Here is a 15,232-nt window from a genome sequence, read left to right on the forward strand (position 1 = left end):
GACGAGGACCAGAAGACCTTTTAGAATGGAGTAAAGGAAAAACTTCAGCCAGAGAGTGGTGAATCTATGGAATTCCTTGACAAAGAAGGCTGTGGAGGCCAGGTCACTGAGGATATTTAAAACTGAGATAGATAGGTTCTTGAGTATCAAGGGGATCGAGGGGTATTGGGAGAAAGCAGGTGAATGGTCAGCCACAATTGAATGGTATGAGCAGACCTGATGTGGTGAATGGCCAAATGTCTGCTCCTGTCTTATGGTTTCTTACTGTCCTGGACATAGTGAGAGAGTTGGGAGCAGGAGTAGGTCAGTTGGTCTTTTGAGCCTGCACCAGCTTTGAACAGATCATAACTGTTTACTAATCTACCTACATCGAGGTGGGTAGGCTGGGATGTTTTCAATGGAACACAGGAGGTTGAGATGCAACATTATAGAGAATTATAAAATCATGAGGGGCATACATGAGGTGAATGGCAGGTGTCATTTCAAGATTAGGAGCAAATTTTTAAGGTGTGAGGAGAAAGATTTTAAAAAAAGATATGAGGAGCACCTTTTTCCTTTGAGAGAGTGGTTTGTGTGTGGAATGAATGTCCAGAGGAAATGGTGGATGCAAGTACAGTAACAACGTTTAAAAGATGTTTGGATAAGGCCATGAATACAAAAGGTTTGGAGGGATATGGGCCAAACTCAGGCAGGTGGAATGAGTTTAGTTTGTGAACATAGTCAGCACGGACTAGTTGGGCTGAAGAGTCTGTTTCTGTGCTGTATGACTCTAACTGTTCTATACTGGTCTTGAAACCATTTTCTTGCCTTCCCCCAGAAACATCCACCTCTTTGTTGTTCAAAAATCAGATGAGTTCAGCCTTGAATATATTCAATGATCCCCCGAACTGCAGGAAGATATCCCCATTTCTGAACTCAATTCCTCTTGCTAATATAACACTTGCCTTGCTGATTGCTTGCTGCACCTGTCTGACAACAGGCAGTGACTGGTGTAGGAGGACGCTGAGACCCCATTGTACATCGACACAGCATTCCTGAAGGAGGGCTCGGGCCCGAAACGTCGACTCTCCTGCTCCTTGGAAGCTGCCTGACTTGCTGTGCTTTTCCAGTGCCACACTTTTTGACTCTGATCTTCAACACCTGCAGTTTTCACTTTCTCCACACCCTAATATATCACCATTTAAACAATGCACTTCCTTTCTGCTGTTTTTTTCCCCCCACAGCAAAGGCTATAACTTCACACTGTGGGACTGTTTTTGCCAATTGAGACACAGACCTGGATCAACATTTCCTGAGTCTGCTCCTCCCTGGATTCACTGTCTTCACATTCAGTTGCTGCGAGTCAACAATTGAAGCCCACAATGAAATAAAGAAATGGAAAAGAGAGTGCCGTACTCACAGATGTTAAACAGAGGAAGGAAGTTGCAGTCTGGAGTGAAGCTCGATCTTCATTCAGAGAGAGAGGTGCAGTAACATCAGCTTCAGAAGCTCATGGACAACTTGCGCATTCAGACAATAGTGGATGTTCTCATTGGCAGGAGGACTACCCTACTTCCGGTCCTCCAAGGCTTCCCATTAGCTTCTAAAGAAGATCGCGCCCCTTGCAGCGGACAGCTAGGAGCATGCGCCGTTCTTCCTGACACCGAGGAGCATGCGCTGTACACTCTGGCAATGCTGCGATTACTGACAAATTTAAAAGTGTCCAAATGCCAATAGGAGATAAAGAAACGGTACAGCCAATATTTATTTTTCCCCGTGACGCGAAATAACCAAACATGCTCCTCACTATTTTTGCTAGTCACCTTGCCTACACCCCTCATGATTTTAAAAATCTCTATAAGGTCACCCCTCAACCTCCTCCACTCCAGTGAATAAAATCTCAGCCTCTCCTTATAACTCAAACCCTTCAGTCCTGACAACATCCTGGTAAATCTTTACTGAACCTTCTCTAATAGTATTCTTCCTATAACAGGGCGACCAGAACTGTACTCAGTGTTCTAAAAGTGGCCTCACCAACATGCTGTACAATTTCAAAATGATGTCCCAACTCCAACATTCAACGGTGTGAACAATGAAGGCAAGTGGGCTAAACAACTCTTAACCAATTTGACTACCCGTGATGCAAATTTCAAAGACCCATGTACCTGAACCACACCCCCATGTCTCTGTTCTACAACCTAACCCAGGGCCCTGCCAGTAACAGCTACAAGTGCTCCCTTTTTTTTAAGCAAAATGCAATTCCTCACTTTTATCTATACCTCTCTCGTACACACGCTCTCTCTCGGACACAGACACACACCATCCAACACTCTCACAGGCTTATACTCCATCACACTCATACATTACCAAGCATGCACACAGGCAAACATATACCCTTAGGCAAACTCTCACACACAAAGTCACATGCGCACACACACACACACACACACACACACACACACACACATGCATGCACATATGCACACAAGTCTATGGGGTAAATTTGCATTTGCAGATACATTCAATTTTGATCAAAAAAGCACACAATCTGCAGGCAGTCAATCCATGTAATATTTTATAAATTCCTACTTTGGAAATGGAACCAGTCCGATTCAAGATTGGGATACAGACAGAGTCAAACCTCACATCCTTCATGTACTGAGCTAAGATGTCACTGATTTCTATAAAACCTTAAGTCATCTCAAGAATGCGACTCAAAAGTACTTCTGAGCTTTACATATTAATGAACCAAAACCCGCAACCCATTCTAGAAGATGAAAGACTAAACCACAATCTTGATTTGTTCAATATATCCTAGCAGTAGTATGACACTGTGATCGGTTGCTATATATTCCTGCTCCATAGCTACCCGATGAAGAAGCAGCACTCCGAAAGCTAGTGCTTCCAAGTAAATCTGTTGGATGATAACCTGGTGCTGTGTGATTTTTTCACTTTATCCACTCCAGTCCAACACCGGCACTTCCACATCGTTTCCAGTGAACTCAGCCCACAGCTCCTGGTGCTGCCAGGAAACCTTACAATGCCGATGACATGGCGCACTCTGCACTCCTGAAAAAATTCTAACGATACTGGCTGCTCATTCACTGATCCATCTGATACATGACATTGGAAACTTAGTGCAGGAGGCTGAAAAGAAATGAGCAGCTTTCAAACAAAAACTCTTGGAGCTCAAAGCTTTCAATGAGAGTCTGAGCCAGGGGGTAAGTTTGGGTAACCTTTATTATGACCCAACTTTGTCACTGCTTCAGATTCTCCCCAGCAAACAAGCAGAGAAAACATAGCAGATTTTTAAAAAAAAACCTCAAGATCAAAGTGCACACAGACACCACCCCCCTCCCACCGCTTCTTTAATATTGGTCAGCACGGAGTCGCTCTTTGTAATTGGATCCTTGGTACAACTGTAACCCGGAGGGAGTATTGCCTCACTCAGCAATTTCAACCCGTACTCTGTATCCAAGTAAGTTCCTCCTCACCCATTTGTCAGGGGCCTTTTAAGGGGGGGGTGGAAATCAGCCACACTGCTGTGGGCCTGGAGTCACGTACAGGCCAGACCGGGTAAAGGATGCAGCTGGGACGACTGAGTGAATCAAATGGGGGTTTCTTCCACCCCCACACTCCTAAAATGGTTTCACCGTTAGATTCTGAACTCCAGATTTCTGACCAAATTCCAATTCCACCATCTGTTGCAGTGGGAATTGAACCCGGGAGTCCCTGCAACTGGGTTGATAGTCCAGTTGATAATGGCACTCGGCCGTCACTCCTTCAATCCCCCTGCGACGGCACGTGAACTCGCTGGTGGCTCCGGAGGTGGGAGGAGCAGGTGAAGCCCTTCCCGCATTCAGGGCAGCTGAAGGGCCTCTCCCCCGTGTGGACCCGCCGGTGCTTCAGAAGGATGGAGGAATTGCTAAAGATCTTCCCGTACTCAGTGCAGGGGAACGGCCTCTCCCCGGTGTGGACCTGCTGGTGGGCCTGCAGGACGGAGGAATTGCTGAAGGCCTTCCTGCACTCACGGCAGGGGAACGGCTTCTCTCCGGTGTGACTGCGCCGATGAATCTCCAGGGCAGACGGAGCACGGAAGCCTTTCCCACAGTCACCACACGTCCATGGTTTCTCCACGGGGCGGAATTCCTCAGGTTTCTCCATGGCCGAAGCTTCAGCCACGCACAAACACGTCGTGAATTCCTCTTTCCTCTTTCCAGGCTGTATAGCCGCTCCACATTCAGTGCGCTGCAACAGTAGGGTCTCTCATCCAGTCCCACCGATGCTGAAAACGTACTCAAACGGGAACCAAAAAGCTTTCCTCCTTCTCACAGACTCATAGTTGAAAACTGTTGCGTTCCCAATGGATTGAGTGACTGTCAGACATTGACATCAAAGTGAAGACTGTAGACGCTGGAGAGTCAGAGTCGAAAAGTGCAGCGCTGGAAAAGCACAGCATCCGGGGAGCAGGAAAGTCAACTTTTCGAGCATAAGCCCTTCATCTGTTGATCTTGAAACTTCTGTCTTCGAATCTTCAAATACTCTAACAAAAGAAAGAGATTACAAAGGTCATCACTGTCAGTGCAGGGTAGAAATTCTGAACAAGCAATTCTACTTTTACGGAATACATTTTTTTTAATTCCAGAAAACTGAAAGCACCATCTCACTCCGCTCTAACTAATTCTCCTGAAGGATCGTCCAGGGGCTGAAAAGCACAAACGTCAAGACTGACATCTCTCTGCATTTTGGATAACTCCACCTGGAAGTTAATATCTTTCACAATATTGGGATACTGCTGAGAGTGAGCAGGTCTGATTTTGGGAAGCAAAACAAAAAAATGCCAATTCAGGGTGAACCTGCAATGCAGCTTCTTGAGGAAGAACCAGACATGAAATGGTTAACGACCCAGGAAGTGAGGAGCAAAATGAGACAGAGGCATTAACACCGACACCAGAGAAAAACTGAACATACAGACGTGGCAAACATCGTTGGAAAGCCAGGGTCATAGAGACATACAGCACAGAAACACCCTTTGGTCCAATACGCCTATATCAAACAGTACAGAGAGATCTGGGTGTTCTTGTACACCAGTCAATGAAGGTAAGCATGCAGGTACAGCAGGTAGTGAAGAAGGCTAATAGTATGCTGGCCTTCATAACAAGAGGGATTGAGTATAGAAGCAAAGAGGTTCTTCTGCAGCTGTACAGGGCCCTCGTGAGACCACACCTGGAGTACTGTGTGCAGTTCTGGTCTCCAAATTTGAGGAAAGACATTCTGGCTATTGAGGGAGTGCAGTGTAGGTTCACGAGGTCAATTCCTGGAATGGCAGTACTACGTTACGCTGAAAGACTGGAGCGACTGGGCTTGTATACCCTTGAGTTTAGAAGACTGAGAGGGGATCTGATTGAGACATAAGATTATTAAAGGATTAGACACTTGGAGGCAGGAAACATGTTTCTGCTGAAGGGTGAGTGCCGAACCAGAGGACACAGCTTAAAAATACAAGGTAGACCATTTAGGACAGAGATGAGGAGAAACTTCTTCACCTAGAGAGTGGTGGCTGTGTGGAATGCTCTGCTCCAGAGGGCAGTGGAGGCCCAGTCTCTGGATTCATTTAAGAAAGAGTTGGATAGAGCTCTCAAGGATAGTGGAATCAAGGGTTATGGAGATAAGGCAGGAAGAGGATACTGATTAGGAATGATCAGCCATGATCATATTGAATGGCGGTGCAAGCTCGAAGGGCTGAATGGCCTATTCCTGCACCTATTGTCTATATTCCAAATCAATCAAATCCCATTTGCCAGCATTAGCCCATATTCCTTTAAAACCTTCCTATTCATATACCCATTCAGATGCCTTTTTAAATGTTGTAATTGTACCAGCCTCCACCACTTCCTCTGGAAGCTAATTCCTTACATGTACCATCCTCTGGGTGAATACATTGCCCTTTTGGTCAGTTTTACACCTCCCCCTCTCCCCCACCCTGAACCAATTACCCTCCCATTCTGGACTCCCCCACCCCAGGGAAAAGACCTTGCCTATTTACCCTATCCATGCTCTTCATGATTTTATAAACCTCTAGAAGGTCACATTTCAGCCTCCGATGCTCCGGGAAAAACAGCCCCAGCCTGTTCAGCCTCTTTCGATAGCACAAATCCTCCAACCCTGGCAACATCCTAGCAAATCTTTTCTGAACCCTTTCATGTTTACAACATCCTTCCAATAGGAGGGAGACAATATTGTAGAAGTGACGGTGGTTCTGTTGGACAATGGCAATTTAATTCCAAAGTGTTTTATTCCTTCATGAGAAGGGAGTAATCGGCAATGTAGCTGTGAAAGGCCCCTTGCAGAAGAGTGAAGAACTGAGTGAGAGAACATTCCATTAAGATGAAGAGGAACAGAGTTGATTCAGAGACTGGGGACTTAAATCTAAAGCAATGGCAGAAACAAGAACAGGCTGCAACAAATGAGGGAACATTATTGAAAGAAATGACAAACATTTAAATAGCACCAGGAGGAACAGTTGTTCCATCCTGTCTGACAAAACAAAACACAAAAGGTGGCCTAGCCACAGCTAACAAGGGACATTAAGGATCACACTGGATCCAAAGAAGTGGCGTACAAATTGGCTAAAACTAAAGTAGCAGATCTGAAGACTGGGAGCAGTTCAAGTTTCAACAAAAGGATTGATTAAAAGGGGAAATGGGATATGTGAAGAGGGAAAAAAAAGCATTAGTGAAAACAATTACACTTAGAAACAGGCAAAGGTCTCATGTGGAAAAAAGAGATGGCAGACCAATTCACTACATCCGTCGCTTTGATCCTCACAAAGGAGGACACAAGTAACATCCCCAAAATGTTGGGGAACACATGGTCCATTGAGATCAGAACTAAAGGAAATGAGCAGTTGTGTAGAAATGGTGTTGGGGAAATTGATGGGATTAAAAGTTTACAAATCCCCAGCACCTGATGATCCAAACCCCAGACTATGGCCCAAGTCATCCAATTGTCAAATCTTGAGCTGACCTTAGCAGGACTTATACACTTAATGGTAAGGTCCCAGGGAGTGTTGCTGAACAAAGTGACCTCGGAGTGCAGGTGCATAGCTCCTTGAAAGTGGAGTTGCAGGTGGTTGAATAGTGAAGGTATTTGGTATGCTTTCCTTTTATTAGTCGGAGCATTAATTAATGGAGTTAGGATGTCATTTTGTGGCTGTACAGGACATTGGTTAGGCCTCTCCCTATAGCTCAAACCCTCCAACTCTGGCAATATTCTTGTTCATCTTTTCTGAACCCTTTCAAGTTTCACAACATCCTTCCAAATGGAAGGAGACCAGAATTGCATGCAATATTCCACAAGTGACCTAACCGAGGTGTGATACAGCTGAAACGTGACCTCCCAACTCCTGTACTCAACGCTCTGACCAATAAAGGAAAGCATACCTTCTTCATTATCCTATCTACCTGCAATTCCACTTTTAAGGAGCTATGAACCTGCACTCCAAGGTCTCTTTGTTCAGCAACACTCCCCTGGACCTTACCATTGAATGTACAAATCCTGCTCTGATTTGCTCTTCCAAAATGCAGTCCCTCACATTTATCTAAATTGAACTCCATCTGCCACTCCTCAGCCATTGGCCCATCTGATCAAGATCCTGTTGTAAATCTGAGGTAACCTTGCTCGCTGTCCACTACACCTCCAATTTTGCAAACTCACTAACTATACCTCCTACGTTCACATCAAAATAATTTACATAAATTATGAAAAGTAGTGAACCCAGCACCGATCCTTGTGGCACTCCACTGGTCACAGTCCTCAAGTCTGAAAATCTACCCTCCACCACCACCCTCTGTCTTCTACCTTTGAGCAAGTCCTCCTTGTGTTCCATGAGATCAAACCTCGAACACCTTACTGAAGTCCACATAGATCACATCCACCGTTCTATCCTCATCAATCCTCTTTGTTACTTCTTCAAAAAACTCAATCAAGTTTGTGAGACATGATTTCCCATGCGCAAAGCCATGTTGACTATCCCTAATCAGTCCTTGCCTTTCCAAATGTGTAAATACTGTCCCTCAGGATTCCTTCCAATAACTTGCCCACCACTGACATCAGGCTTATTGGTCTATAGTTCCCTGGCTTATCCTTAATGCCCTTCTTAAACAAACAGTGGCATCACGTTAGCCAACCTCAGTCTTCTGGCACCTCACCTGTGACTATCAATGATACAGATATCTCAGCAACTTCCCGCACTTCCCACAGAGTTCTAGGGTGCACATGATCAGGTCCTGGGGATTTATGCATTTCAAGACATCCAGCACCACATCCTCTGTCATATGAACATTTTTCAAGATGTCACCATCTACTTGACTACATTCTATATCTTCCATGTCCTTCTCCACAATAAACCCTAATGCAAAATACTTGTTTAGTATCTCCCCCATCTCCTGCGACTCCACAGAAAGGCCACCTTGCTGATCTTGGAGGGGCCCTATTCTCTCCCTAGTTACCCTTTTGCCCTTACTGTATTTGTAAAAACCCCTTGGATTCTCCTTCACCATATTTGCCAAAGCCATGTCTTCTTGCCCTCCAGGAGTACAGGAGTTGGGAGGTCGTGTTTCTGCTCCTCTGTCTGATGGTCTCTTGCTGTCCTGGACACAGAGTGAGAATTGGGAGCAGGTGTAGGCTGTTTGGTCTTTCAAGCCTGCACCAGCATTTAACAGATCATAAAAGGATATGGATCTCCCTACATAGCAGTGCAGAGGCTGGGACTACTTTCACTTGAGCCCTTATCTCTCCACGCTTCAGGCTCACTGCCTTTATTCCTGATGAAGGGCTTTTGCCCGAAACGTCGATTTCGCTGCTCGTTGGATGCTGCCTGAACTACTGTGCTCTTCCAGCACCACTAATCCAGTATTTGGTTTTCAGCATCTGCAGTCATTATTTTTACCTTGTTGATTTTAACCCTACTGCGAATCCTCTTGCAAGGATGCCTGCCTTGAAGAAGTTTTCCTCCTCTCTCTACAAGAATCTCAGGGAGTCCCTCTCCCACTGCAACTCCCAGGTCATTTCCTCTGCTCTGACTCTATGCTACTCTCTCCCCACCCCCACCCTCCTCTAGCTTATCTCTCCACGCTTCAGGCTCACTGCCTTTATTCCTGATGAAGGGCTTTTGCCCGAAACGTCGATTTCGCTGCTCATTGGATGCTGCCTGAACTGCTGTGCTCTTCCAGCACCACTAATCCAATATTTGGTTTTCAGCATCTGCAGTCATTATTTTTACCGGTGACCTTACACAGGTTTATAAAATCATGAGGGGTATAGGTGAGGTGAAGATTTAAAATACATTTGGAGAAGTACATGAATATGAAAGGTTCGGAGGGATACGGGCCAAACACAGGCAGGTGGGACTCGTTTAGTTTGCGAATATAGTCAGCATGGACTAGTTGGGCTGAAGGGTCTGTTTCTGTGCTCGGCGAAAGTGAGAACTGCAGATGCTGGAGATCAGAACCACGATTAGTGTGGTGCTGGAAAAGCACAACAGGTCAGGCAGCATCCGAGGAGCAGGAAAATCAACATTAGCATCGATTTTCCTGCTCCTCGGATGCTGCTTGATCTGCTGTGCTTTTCCAGCATCACTCTAATCGTGTTTCTGTGCTGTCTGACTTGAACAGTTGTATACTCGTCTTAAAACCATTTTCTTGCCTTCCCCCATAACCATCCACTTCATTGCTGTTCAGAAATCAGATGAACTCAGCTTTGAATACATTCAATGACCCCCTAACTGCTGCCTCACAGCGCCAGAGACCTGAGTTCAATTCCTGCCTCAGGTGACTCTGTGGGTTTCTGTGCTGGTTCGGTGAATTGGCCATGCTAAATTGCCCATAGTGTTAGGTGAAGGGGTAAATGTAGGGGAATGGGTCTGGGTGGGTTGCGCTTCAGCGGGTCAGTGTGAACTTCTTGGGCTGAAGGGCCTGTTTCCACACTGTAAGTAATCGAATCAAACTGCAGAAAGGCATCCCCACTTCTGAATTCAATTCCACTTCCACAGATTGAGAGAGAGGGGTGCTGGCAGAGAGAGAGAGGGGGCACAGGCAGAGTCGGGGGGTACATGTTGGCAGAGAGCGAGAGAGGGGCACAGGTAGGCAGAGAGAGAGAAAGAGCGAGAGAGAGGGCGCAGGCAGAGAGAGAGAGAGAGAGAGAGAGAAATGCAAGCAGAGAGTGAGAGAGGCGCCGGCAGGCAGAGAGAGAGACAGGGGTGCAGGCAGGCAGAGAGATCGAGGCACAGGCAGGCAGAGGGAGACAAAGGGACAGGGGTGTAGGCAGGCAGAGAGAGAGAGGGGCGCAGGCAGAGAGAGAGAGAGAGAGAAGGCGGTGCGCAGGCAGGCAGAGAGAGAGAGAGAGAGAGAGAGAAAGACACACATGCAGGGAGGCAGAGAGACAGACTGACAGGGAGAGACTGCCTCAGTGCCAAAACCCTGCAACTTGCAGAAAGGTTAACACTTTGTCATCTGGTTTGAATGCACATTCGCCTGGGTCTGACACTGAAATCACAGGGGAAGCCCCTGCTGAAGAGCACAAACTATGGTCTCAAATAGGGTAGTCCCTCCACACCCAAACCAAAATCTGGGTGACCCCTGCTGGACTGGTTTGTGTTCCTTCTTTGCTGCTGCTTACTTTAGTTGATTATGTGCATTATTGTACACACTTGGGCAAGGAGGGAATGGTTAATACTCTGTTACAAACTTGGTGGCACCTGGATTTTCAGAAAGCAGCAAGGAAAAGAGCTGAAGTGTGTTTAACTTTTAAATTTTAATTTGATCTTTCTGCCTTTCACTACACTCTTTCTTACCTTTCTTTCACTAACTCTGTTTGATTGGGCCTGATAACCTCTAGTAAACGGGAATTACACTTTAATGCTTTTCTGTATACACAGTAGGTCAACCACTCTAGCTGCTGAGTATGTGCCCATTATCCCCATCCATCCCGAACTCGTACTAAGCGAGACCTTATGGAGTTTGAGCAACTTGCAGCTTTCGTTCCCCCTGCCTTTGGAACTGCTTAACTGGAAATCAAAGTCACCCCACAGACAATCCTGCGCTCGGCTAAGTTCACTGTTGTGGCCCCCCTCTCCAGCGATCTCTCAGATGCCGAGATTTCCCATTCCTGATGAAACCCCTGATGATGATTCCCAATTGCTGGAGTCTTCTGCCCCTGTCCTTACTGAACCCGAGGACTCTTTGTCTGATCTCCAACCACCACCCACTGGCTCTGGGTATAATTCTTCTTTTGCTGATGCCCATAATCTCTGATTTTTAATAAAAAAGGAGGCATTGTGGGAGAATTTGATCAAAATTCACAAAACTGCATGGAAGCCATTTTGTCACAGAGTAATGTTTGCAGAAAAATGTAGCCTGTTAACATAATGCTGTCTGAGCCCTGGCTAAGGAATTCTGTTTTGATAGCCTGACCTTGTAGCTGCGGGCTGTCTCTGCTCCTCAGGCCATTAGACTGTGCTGCTTCATAGAATGATGGATTGGTTCTCTCCGTCCCTTATTAGTAATTCGAGCCTAGCTGAACCTGCAGTATAAGATAACATTCAGATTTGTAGACATTAAGAAACGTAGGTCTGGACAATGTACGTGAAACATTCGACTGCCCCTCAGTTGCATAATTAATGGAAAGTGGGGCTTGTGACTTACTATAAGACTTGTAACATTCTGTATTACATTAGAATACATTAGACTTTGTTTTGAACTAAGAGGTACTCACCATGGCAACGAATAAAGCTAGTTAATTGCTCAAGGTCTTCTCTCCTGACTACTTTGCTTTAAACGATTTGACACACAAGTTACTTTTCCCCAACAATACTAATAATTACATCGAAGGGAGAGAGAATTCCTCAAGTAGGGCACTCTCAGAATCCTGGGAGACCCCTATTTCTGGTTTATTTCCTAATGAACAAACATTAAGCATTTATTTATTTCTGATTTTGTTTCATTTTTCTTGTTTGACTCCCTGCTGTGACTACACTCTGTGTCTGGATGGGTGACAGGCTGAGATTGTGGGTTGGCTTTCGATTGACTGAATGTTTTCTTGTTCTGGAAGCTGTAAAACAGGCGTGAAAGCTTCTGCAGAAATCCAGAAAAGTTGAGAACAGACCGACATCTTACTCTGTGGGAACAGGGAGATCAGAGGACAGAGAAATCAGGCCCTGAAACCTGAGCTGACACCGTGTGATCTGTGCTTTGATTAGCAGTGCCAACCCTCTGCCTTTACCTACCTTCCCATTAGACAACACCCTCAATATTCAGGATCCAATCCTTGCCATCCTGAAGCCATGTCTCTGTAAGGAGTCTCAGACCATAATTATTCATTTCAATGTGTGCAGTTAATTCATTCACTTTTGTTACAATGCGGCACACATTCAGACTCACCATGTATCATTTCAGTTTTTGTGATCTTTATAATCCAGTTTTGATTGCTGGTATATTTACTCTTCTTGTCCCTTTCTATTGTTCTCTGATGTTCATTTTCCACATCACTACATTACTCACTGGCTTTGATTTGGATTGGCCATAATGTCCAGGGAGGTGCAAATTAGGTGGGTTAACCATGGGAAATGCAGGGTTATAGTTTCGCAGTAATAGAAGCAGGAATAGGCCATTTTGCCCATCCAGCCGCTCCACCATTCATTAAGATCATGGCTGATCTATCCATTGTCTGAGCTCCTCCTCCCTGCATTGTCCCAATTACCCTTAATTCCCAGACTCAACAGAGACACTTGGCCTTGCAACTGTACAGTTACCTGATAATTTCTTAATTATTACCTAATTATTTCCTTGCATGGGAATATTCTTCTCTTTGCAAGGACCTATTGTATACTTATCAGCTACTAGCCAACATTGTCCAGACACTGCTTCGCTGGGCAAAGTGACTTAGTTTGCTCAAATTCCTGCAATTAACAGTTTGCTAATTGTTAAATGACTGTAACCTATATAATCACACAACTCTCTGTTTCTCGTCGGAGTGACTTGTGACTATTAGGTCGACTTGGCTCTCCCCGTGAGCTCCCGAATAAACAGTCAATAACTCAAGGTTTGTGAGTCATGATTACTTATCCAATACTTATTGGACTACTACGAGCAAGTCACCCACAGCATAATCCACTTCCATCCCCAACATGGATCAAGAGACCATCTTTTTTTGCCAGACAAGTGAATGTATCAAGCTCAGGAAACAAAGCTTGTCAAACATTAACAGGCACAGATCTAAACCAACCTTTTCCAGAGTCTGCCCCTTTCTCTCGATTTACTTTCTTTTTCCCTCAGCTCCTACAAACTAACAGCTGAACCCAAGGATGAGAAAAGAGAGTGCGGTACTCCCAGATGTTAAACAGAGGAAGGAAGTTGCAGTCTGGACTGAAGCTCAATGTTCATTCAGAGAGAGAGAGGAGCAACAGAAGCTCGTGGTCGACGATATCTCATGGTCAGAAGATATTTGGTGGGGGAGGGGGGTGTGTGTTCTGATTGGCAGAAGGACCAGGCCCCTTCCGGTCCTCCAGGGTTTCCAAAAAATTGGTCTCCCCATCCATCAGAACGGCGGGGTGCGGGGCCCCATTTCGATCTCACACATGCGCAACATGAACACTGCTCACGGTAAATAGAGCGATATCTGGATCGCATGGGATTGTGGGAAGTAAATCAGCCATTAAAGAGATGAAATTAAGGGTCCCATATGCCGTTTTAACCATCCTTTTTCATGTGTTGGTGACGAATGCGTCAAGTGCTAATCTTTAATCGATTTTCGATTGATACACTGAGTGAAAGACCACAGATGTTTAACTCTCTTTTTCCAGTATAACGCTCTTTATCTGTCCTCAAGTAAGGACCAAATCAAAGCCCGACGTCTGTTCCTCCTGAACGGTGACTTTTTTCAATTTGCAGGTTCCAACCCTCCGTTTCAACCATTTATTAAAAGTTACTCATGGTGAATGGGCATCGGTGGATTGCCAGTATTTAGTTCCCCTTGAGAAGGTGATGGTGACCCGCCTTCTTCAACTGCTGTGATCCATAATGATACGGTGACCCACAATGTACTTAGGGAGGAAATTCCAGGATTTAGACCCAGGGACACTGAGGGAACAACAATATATTTCCAAATTAAGATGGTGAGTGGCTTGGAGGGGTACTTGCAAGAGGTTGTGTTCCCAAGTATCTGTTGCTCTGGTCCTTCTAGTTAGAAGTGGTTGTTGGTTTGGAAGGCATTTTCTAAGGATCTTTGGTGAATTTCTGTGTTGGGTCTTGTAGATCGTACACACTACTGCTTCTGAACAATGGGGCAGAGGAAGTGGATGTATGTGGAGATGATGCCAATCAAGCAGGCGACTTTGTCCTGGATGGCATCAAGCTTTTTGAATGTTGTTGAAGCTGCACCCATCCAAGCTGGTGGGAGAGGATTCCATTACACTGCTGACTTTGTCTTGTAGAAGATGGACAGGGTTTGGGGAGTCACAGTATTCCTGACCTGTTGCCTTCTCTTGTTGCCATTGTGTCTGTGATTAGGCTAGTTGAGTTTCTGGGTAAAAACAATGACTGCAGATGCTGAAAACCAGATTCTGGATTAGTGGTGCTGGAAGAGCACAGCAGTTCAGGTAGCATCTGAGGAGCAGTAAAATCGACGTTTTGGGCAAAAGCTGTTCATCAGGAATACAGGCAGAGAGCCTGAAGGGTGGACAGATAAGTGCGAGGAGGGTGCGGGTGGGGAGAAAGTAGCATAGAGTACAATAGGTGAGTGGGGGAGGGGATGAAGGTGATAGGTCGGGAGTGGATAGGTGGAAAAGAAGATAGACAGGTAGGACAAGTCATGGGGACAGTGCTGAGCTGGAAGTTTGGAACTGGGGTGAGGTGGGGGAAGGGGAAATGAGGAAACTGTTGAAGTCCACGTTGATTCCCTGAGGTTGAAGTGTTCTGAGGTGGAAGATGAGGCATTCTTCCTCCAGGCGCTGGTGGTGAAGGAGCGGTGGTGAAGGAGGCCCAGGACCTCCATGTCCTCAGCAGAGTGGGAGGGAGAGTTGAAATGTTGGGCCACAGAGCGGTATGGTTGATTGGTGCGGGTGTCCTGGAGATGTTCCCTAAAGTGCTCTGCTAGGAGGTGTCCAGTCTCCCCAATGTAGAAGAGACCGCATCGGGAGCAATGGATACAATAAATGATATTGGTGGATGTGCAGGTAAAACTTTGATGAATGTGGAAG

The 15,232-nt window shown here is 45.7% G+C and overlaps 1 long non-coding RNA gene across 1 annotated transcript; it reads right to left on the reverse strand.

The window, feature by feature from the left end:
* Window positions 1-3,201: 3,201 nt before the first annotated feature.
* Window positions 3,202-13,419, reverse strand: LOC140460276 (uncharacterized). Its single transcript, XR_011953947.1, has 3 exons — window positions 13,261-13,419; window positions 11,451-11,559; window positions 3,202-4,522 (listed from the first exon to the last, which is right to left on the reverse strand). It is a non-coding gene; the product is annotated as an uncharacterized lncRNA (long non-coding RNA).
* Between the last annotated feature and the right edge of the window lie 1,813 nt (window positions 13,420-15,232).

The sequence above is a fragment of the Chiloscyllium punctatum genome, chromosome 36 (genome assembly GCF_047496795.1).
Source record: "Chiloscyllium punctatum isolate Juve2018m chromosome 36, sChiPun1.3, whole genome shotgun sequence".
NCBI lineage: Eukaryota > Metazoa > Chordata > Chondrichthyes > Orectolobiformes > Hemiscylliidae > Chiloscyllium > Chiloscyllium punctatum.